This window comes from Nanorana parkeri, unplaced genomic scaffold (assembly GCF_000935625.1).
Source record: "Nanorana parkeri isolate BGI_ZX_2015 unplaced genomic scaffold, ASM93562v1 scaffold2824, whole genome shotgun sequence".
Lineage (NCBI taxonomy): Eukaryota > Metazoa > Chordata > Amphibia > Anura > Dicroglossidae > Nanorana > Nanorana parkeri.
The window spans coordinates 82,358-91,220 of NW_017309092.1; the positions used below are offsets into that span (position 1 = coordinate 82,358).

At 46.9% G+C, this 8,863-nt stretch overlaps 1 pseudogene; it reads left to right on the forward strand.

The window, feature by feature from the left end:
• LOC108802357 overlaps nucleotides 1–8,863 on the forward strand; it is a 38,594-nt pseudogene that overhangs the window by 21,678 nt on the left and 8,053 nt on the right.

Here is an 8,863-nt window from a genome sequence, read left to right on the forward strand (position 1 = left end):
CCGGTCCCGATGGGCTAGCGGATCCTGGGATTGAAGGTGATGGGTCAGGAGGGGGGGCAGCAGCAGCGGCACTTGAGGGGGGGAGCGCAGCCAGGCAGCACATACATATGATCGGCAGGCTATAGAGCCGCCGATCGTATGTCTATCAAACAGCCGGTAACGGCTGTAAAGAACGGGGGGTCTTTTCTGCCCGGGGACGAGCGCAAGCAGAAAAAGAAAGCCGTCTCATGACGGCAACCCGCCCATGTGAGTCTGCTGTCCGTCCGTTTTTTCACAACGGGCAGACGGCAGGAGGTTAAGGACAGTTTTGCCTGACCCTGCAGCCCCATGATTAAATGACTTGAAAGTAAAACAATTTAGCAAAACAAATGTCTCCTTTCCTCATGGTAAATTTAGGGTAGCACTTCTAATCTCAAAGAATCTGCATAAAAGACCACTCAAAAGATAAATGTATTCAAGAGAAAATCCACATTTCATCAAACAATCATAACTCACGATTAGAACTGTGACCCCTAATAAAGAAATAGTTAAAAAGGACAGCAATATACACCGTGTATATGGATCCTACTATAATGTGCTCAGCAAGTACTGTATTCAGTAAGTATTGGATGCTGTCCAAAGACAGCGAACTAATTCCCAGCTTAACCACAAGAAAAGAGAATAGTGATGGATATTTCCGTGTTCCCCCAAGTCCCACTCCCCCTCCCCAAGTCCAGTCTTTAAATTAGTGCTGCCAAATACACAGCCCGTTAGCCACACGCAGCTTACAGTGTGCTGGGCTGGGTCCGCCACCCATCGGCCACCAGAGCAGCAGAGGGCACTAAGCGCTGAAACACTCTCTGTGTTGCAGCATCAGACATTGAAATAGACCGTCATGTTTGGTGGAGAAATTTCCGCCCCACAGTGCAAGTAAAGTCCCAGTGTCAAATAGAGGCCTGCCCTCTACCCATTCTTTTTTTTTCTTCTATTTTTTTATCTTTATTGTAAAAGTCCCGGCCTCATTTGGGGAAGAGAGAGCAGTGTAGGAGTGTGTGATCAAGTAAGTAACCCCCAATGCTAAAGGTTTAAACATTGCAACTGACCACCCCTCTTGTGGTTTCTTAAATATTTCATCACCAGTCATAAAGAGGGCTGCTCTGACATGAAGACACAAAGCTTTGCTTCTCTACCGAGATGGTGACCTCCACACAGAAACAGTACAGAGGAAGGCTTGGTAACTCAGTAATGGGGAAAAGAATCAGATGCAGGGGGTTTGCAGTAAATACAGTCAATGACTAGTCATTTGCCCTTGTGCTTGCCTTTTTTGGGAACGGTTCAGGTCCTCTTTAAACAAGAATTCTCTTTTAAAGATGCTTAGCCCGGTGCTAGTATGTTTACCTACCTTGGCAGTTTTACATTGTTGCATCCTGATGTCCACTTCATCCCATTCCTCTTCCAGCTCAAACCAGGCTACGGGGTCACTCTCACCTATATCTGTGCCAGACCTGTTAGCTCTGTGAATAGAGAAAATATGTTGTTAATGCAATCAATGTTAAATCCTTTACTCTGAGTTCATTTAGGGACATAGCTTGATAAGTGACCCAGGGTTATACTGATCACAGGATAAATAGGAACAGGCATATAGAAAACTAAAGGAGTAGAAGGGGGAATCTGTTGCTCTTTTTCTATCTGACCATAGAAAATCTGCAGATAATCCATAGGTGTATGACCAGCTTAAGAAGTGGTGCACGGACCTTTGTGGATATTTTGGGGTCAAAGTAAGGCTGAAGGAATGGGCCACAAACTGATAGTGGTTGTCACCTATAGCAAAAGAGAAGTAAACATTCATTATCCTAAGAACACCACGTAAAATGAAGCAGGTGTGAATTGGGAGGGTTATAGTCTCAAGAATCTGGCCGTATTTTTTCTATGTGAATAGTGTCCATTTCCAATGTAGGCAGCAATATAACCCTAGGTTGACTATTATCAAGCTGTGCTCCCTAATGGACAATAGAAAAATCAGTTTTAGCACATGACCACAGTTTCATTTCACATTCATCACATTTTTAATATTTTACTAAATAATGCAGACCCATCTGCTGACGGAGCCTTTAGTCTTATCCCATGTAATCTTGACAGAACCTTCATTATATAGACTGTGGTATCAGGGAGGAGACAGAACAGACTTTACAGCCTGACACTTCTCCGGCAAGAAGAGAAAAGTCAATAAATGAAAAAAAAGAAAATCATGCAATTCCTGTGAGGAAAGGCTACTCTATTATAATAACTCAAAAGCTGAACTTCATATTACAGATACCCATTGGTTACTGGTTATCTGTATCCCCTTAATGATGGCGGTAAAATAAATCTTAGTTCCTGAACCCAGTTTTGCAACTTTGGCATGGTACATGTGTTAGTAAACTGTATATGCAACTACTTAAGTGTATCCAGGTGAATTATACCTTGTTTTTTACAGGGCAAGTTGGGCCTTTATTTAGTGGTTAATGTTAATGCTTCTATCCTGATTTATTTCTTATTATCAAGAAAGAAATGGTCCAAAATCTGAAATATATATTTTTAAATGTTAGCTGTATATTTTTCGCCATAACCGTGACCCACTGCCAGAAAAACAAAAAGAAAATAAAGTCTCCTACTCCTGACATGCATGGGGACACCACCTATGTGTGCACTTTCAGCTGTGTAGTAGGGCCTGGACAGCTTCCTGATCCTGTAATCGGTTATCACAGTGATCACATGATGACGAGCCAATCCAATGGGCTTCCGATGGGCACCCTGTGTCTGGCTCGATGACAGTGTGGTCACAGTGCTGGGGGCGTGTGTTTGAGCGTAGTCCTATAACAAATCAGTGACGCATACACCGATCAACTATAACATTATGCCCACCAGCCTAATATTGAGTAGATCCCCCTTCTCCTGACCCATCCAGGCATGGACTTCACCAGACCTCTGAAGGTATGCTGTGGTATCTGGATGACCCCCCTAATATTGAGTAGGTCCCCCTTCTCCTGACCCGTCCAGGCATGGACTCCACTAGACCTCTGAAGGTGTGCTGTGGTATCTGGATGACCCCCCTAATATTGAGTAGGTCCACCTTCTGACCCGTCCGGGCATGGACCTCTGGAGGTATGCTGTGGTATCTGGATGACCTCCCTAATATTGAGTAGGTCCTCCTTCTCTGACCCCTCCAAGCATGGACTCGACTAGACCTCTGAAGGTATGCTGTGGTATCTGGATGACCCCCCTAATATTGAGTAGGTCCCCCTTCTCCTGACCCGTCCAGGCATGGACTCCACTAGACCTCTGAAGGTATGCTGTGGTATCTGGATGACCCCCCTAATATTGAGTAGGTCCCCCTTCTCCTGACCCGTCCAGGCATGGACTTCACTAGACCTCTGAAGGTATGCTGTGGTATCTGGATGACCCCCCTAATATTGAGTAGGTCCCCCTTCTCCTGACCCGTCCAGGCATGGACTCCACTAGACCTCTGGAGGTGTGCTGTGGTATCTGGATGACCCCCCTAATATTGAGTAGGTCCACCTTCTGACCCGTCCGGGCATGGACCTCTGGAGGTATGCTGTGGTATCTGGATGACCTCCCTAATATTGAGTAGGTCCCCCTTCTCCTGACCCGTCCAGGCATGGACTCCACTAGACCTCTGAAGGTGTGCTGTGGTATCTGGATGACCCCCCTAATATTGAGTAGGTCCCCCTTTTCCTGACCCGTCCAGGCATGGACTCCACTAGACCTCTGAAGGTGTGCTGTGGTATCTGGATGACCCCCCTAATATTGAGTAGGTCCCCCTTCTCCTGACCCGTCCAGGCATGGACTCCACTGGACCTCTGAAGGTACGCTGTGGTATCTGGCACCAAGCTGTCGGTAGCAGACCCTTTAGGTGAGGCCTCCTTCGCTCCCCATGTCCATCAATGAGCCCTGGCCACCCATGTTCCTGTCGCCAGTTTTCCTTCCTTGGACCACTGAAATTTACACTAGAAGATTTGGTGGGCATTGTCACCTCTGGTAGCAGACAGAATCTCCTCCTTCCCATCACACATAGTCAGTGGCAGTGGACGCGCTGCTATCTGAGAAGCTTAATAAGAAAGAAGCCAGTTGGCGTTCAAAGCCAATGACCATGATCGGGCTTCTGTCCAATAGGTTCTAGCTACCGTATCTCTGCACACGTGTTTCTGTGAGTGCGGAGATGGAATATCCACCAACTATTATAGATCATACGGTTCTGCCACGGATCAGAGTGATGGAAGTCAGACGCCTGTGGGAATGGCGTCCATCTATGGCAGAAGGGCGTCCCTCTATGGGCTCGGAACCTCTTGCCCTTCAAACATGGTGAGACTACAGATCCCATGACTGCAATATTCTCCCAGCCACAGGCATGACTCCCGGAGACAGATGCATCATGGGATTTGTAGTTTCACCACACATGGAGGTTGCCCACCCCTGGTCTATGGAAGTGAATGTAACGTTCTGAGAGCCATTCCTTAGGAGACCTTAGGCATGCTCACCCAATACTAGTGCCTGGGGCTCCAAGAGTGCTCTGATAGGACATTCTCAGAAGGTTGCTGGCAATCCAGGGTTGATATTGCCTCCTGGAAGCTCCTTATTGGTTATTCATGGTTCTGAGTGACCTCAATGTCCTATTATTATCTGTATACAGGAAGACAGTGCAGGTACAAGACTCTTTTTGACAAAAGGGGAGGGGCGAGTGATACAAAAGGTAATAACTGTGAGGGGGATGAGTTGATGGAGAAGATAAAAGTTGAGTTGTTGGAGGTGGAGGTGAGATAGGATTCCTCGGAGGGATGAGTTGATGGAGAAGATAAAAGTTGGGTGGAGGTGAGATAGGATTCCTCGGAGGGATCAGTTGTTGGGGGTTGCCTACAGGTGGACAGATTGGGGTAGGGAGAACCAGCAGATGAAAGAGGGCTCTGAAGAAGTCCTGGAGGCCACCATGGGAGGAGGTGACAAGGAAGCTAGAGAGGTGGAGGTCTCGGGAGGAACGAAGAAGGTGGTTTGAATGGTATTTAGAGATGGCGTTGGTGGTGTAGCTCGGGGAGTTGACCTATCGATAAACGTTGAAGAAGAATAGGTGAGCAGTCCCTCTCCGCTGATCACTGGAGGACACACTGCTTGCCGAGAGGTCCAATATAAAATAAAGAAGTCTACGGGGGTCACAGCCAATGAACAGGGGTTTGAAAAGTTGTGTTTGATTTGGTTCTTACGTAGTGGAATACTCTTTGGAAACCGCTCATAGGATGCTGTCAGATGATGTGGTAACAATGATTCCAGATACAGGTCCTATATGTGGGACTGCCGGATGTAGTATCTGGAACAGGTAGAGAAGTTCCACCGGGGAACATGGTTACGGGGGCTGTCATAATGATGTCCGTTGTTGGCTTTATTATATCCATGAAGCACTCACGAGAGACGTGCCCCCCACTGGGCTGTGATAGGAATCCCCAATGTGATGGGTGACTTCCAACACAAACCTCCAAAGCCTCTTTGTAGCAATCTTCCAAATCAAGAGCTGCAGTTCCCCTACTCTCCACTAGCAGGTGACCTCACCTACACTGAGTGGAACACACCGGCAGGAAGTCTCTATTGTAGCTATAGACCGGAAGTGATGTCATGGACAGACAGGAAGTTTGGGTAAGAGCAGAATTAGGAGGAAGTCGAGAGGAGACATTGCTGGAACTGGCAGCAGAGGAGGTATTGTTTTTATATTAAAGTCAAATATCCCCCCCCAGAGCTTACACTCTAATGTCCCCTCCCCCACACAGTCACACACTATGATTATACATTGATGTAGCTCATTGTATCATTGTGTGTGTCAGGTTCCTATAAGGTGTCAGGATGTCTCTGTCTATCTCTCCATGGAGGAGTGGGAGTATCTAGAAGGACACCGGGATCTCTACAAGGACGTGGTGATGGAGAATGAGCCGCCCCTCACATCACCGGGTAAGAGGAGAGAGCAGTACGGAGGCTCCGCCTACATCCCCCATCATCTGATACACACATAGAAACAATGTATTCAGTCAGTGTGTGTGTTTCCTACAGATGGATCCAGTAAGAGGAACCCACCAGAGAGATGTCCCCGTCCTCTGTATTCCCGGGACCCCACCCAGGAAGATCTCACCGTCCCCCACCATGGTCAGGTAGGTGTGGAGAACGTAGAGTGTCTATAGACTTTAGGAAGTTCTCCTCTTTGGAGTCTCATCGCTGGTCACGTTTTGTGAAGATCTTATTTTCTGTTGGTTCAGCTTGAGGAACCGATGTACCTGAAAGTTGAAGTTAAAGAGGAAGAAGAGGAGGTCTATGTGATGGACTATCAGCAGTCTCCGGAGGAAGTTGGGGTTACGGACACAATTAAAGAGGAGGGATCTTCTCCAGATATCCACACAGGTGAGAATAAAACCCGGAGTACAGGAACGGGTTTAGTATATGGATTGAGGATCTGTAGACCTTCACGTCAATGAGTAAGATGCCATCTACAGGGATGTCACGACGTAGAATGAGCCGCCCCATCACCGATCTGGGTAAGAGGGGGATTTATTTTTAAAGTGAGCCTGCCACCCAACTAAAATTCCTTAGAAACACTGACTGTTAGGAAGAAAGTAAATACTTCCCTCTCCCGTCACCCATGCTTTGAGGAGAAATCTCCAGCTGAGGTTCCTTCAGAAACCAACATTTCCACGACTGTAGATCTTCTGGTCTCAATGGTTCCTCAGGATGACCTTCATGTCAGTACTATCTCCTTGTCAGAGCACAATGAAAACCAGACAAGCGAAAGGTGTGAAATATTTATTAGGAAGAGTGTCCACAGGAGCAAGCAAGAATCATAAACCGGAACAAGCCAGAGTCAGGAGCCGGAGTGGGTAGTCGTCCAAGCCAGGTGAGGAACACAGAGATCAGCGTCATCAGGAACAAGCCAGGAGCAGGAGCCAGAGGAGAACGTCAGCCAGGAGCCAGAGGAGAACGTCAGCCAGGAGCCAGAGGAGAACGTCAGCCAGGAGGAGAACGTCAGCCAGGAGGAGAACGTCAGCCAGAGGAGAACGTCAGCCAGGATCGGGTCATACACAAAATCAGAATACTCAGAGCAGCAGGAAGACCACAAGGTCAGACTGGACTGAGTGGTTTATATATAGTGAGTGGGGTGACATCACTCAGAGACAGGAAACTACCATCTGGCTCTCTCAGGTGATGCTCTCCTGTCTGGCCATAAGAGGGAGCCTGGAAGTAGTGAGCAACGTTCCAGAGTCTGCTCAGGCGAAGAAGGAAACACCGGTGAGTAAAATGGCAGCCAAGACAGAATGCTGCAAACCAGTGAAGTCCGGGTGGAACCCCTGACACTCCTGCAGTGATGTGGGGCTTGGCATTGGGACCACTGAGTGCAACAGGGCACCAGGAGATCCACAGCCCTAGTTAGTTTCCGAATTGAGTTCAGCTAGTGATTTATCTTCAATGGAGGGATGTTCAGTGGTGGAGGGAGCAGAGAAGGTGTCTTCTTTCTTCTTCTCAGGGACGACATTTATTAGGAGTTTTAGTTAGGCGGCTCATAGAAACAATGTATTCAGTCAGTGTGTGTGTTTCCTACAGACGGATCCAGTAAGAGGAACCCACCAGAGAGATCTTCCGGCAATTCAACTCCAGAACATCGCTGCGTCCTTCACCAGGATGAGGTAGATGGGTAGTATGCAAAGTTCCTCCCTACTGTATGGGATTGTACTCTTCTATGTCACCTCATCGGTGCTCACGTTTCATTGTTCTTCTCTATCATTTAGCAGGAAGAACCCATGTATATAAAAGTTGAGGTTAAAGATGAAGAAGTGGAGACGTACGTTGTGGACTATCAGCAGCCCGGAGAAGAGGAGGAATCATCTCAAGATAACATTAAAGGTGAGCAACTGACACTAAACACGGATATCGTTCTGCTATGAGGATTGGTGAGGTAAGATCATCTCTGTGAGGACTTCATGATGGAGAATGAGCCGCCCCTCACATCACCGGGTAAGAGGAGAGAGCAGTACAGGGAGTCCACCTAGATCCCCCATCATCTGATGCATTAAGTTTCAGATGTAAAAAATAAGAATGCTTTTCATGTTATAAAATATCAGAACATCTTCAGGTTGTAATGAGGTGGGAAAGTCTCCACTCTTATGAGTACAAGGGTGTCCGATGCAAAAGTAAAGAAAAAAGAAGAATGTTTTTGATATTATAAAAATAATTATTTTCAACATCCTCAGTTTGTAATAAGGCGGGAAAGTCTCCACTCTTATGAGTACAAGAACGTCGTCAACGTATCTAGCCCACCACATCCTTTCATTATCAGATCAGGTAGATGAGTGGTCCTTCACATAGGGTGTCGGACGTAAAAAATAAGAATGCTTTTCATGTTATAAAAATATCAGAACATCCTCAGGTTGTAATGAGGTGGGAAAGTCTCCACTATTATGAGTACAAGAACGTCGTCAACGTATCTAGCCCAACACATCATTTCATTATCAGATCAGGTAGATGTGTAGTACTTTACGTAGGGTGTCCGATGCAAAAGTAAAGAAAAAGGAAGAATGTTTTTGATATTATAACAATAATTATTTTCAACATCCTCAGTTTGTAATGAGGTGGGAAAGTCTCCACTCTTAAGGTGGCCATACACTGTACAACCATCGCAAGACCTTAGTCTTGCGATGGTTGTAAAGGGATTAAAAAAACGTACGATCTGCCCATCTTTGACGGGCAGATCGCACTCTCGATCATCGCAAGCCACGCCCCCTGAGGGGCGGGCTTGCGATGACTGTAATGAGGGGTGGGCTTACGCTGACTGCAAACGGGCAGTGTGCGCGTGCGCACA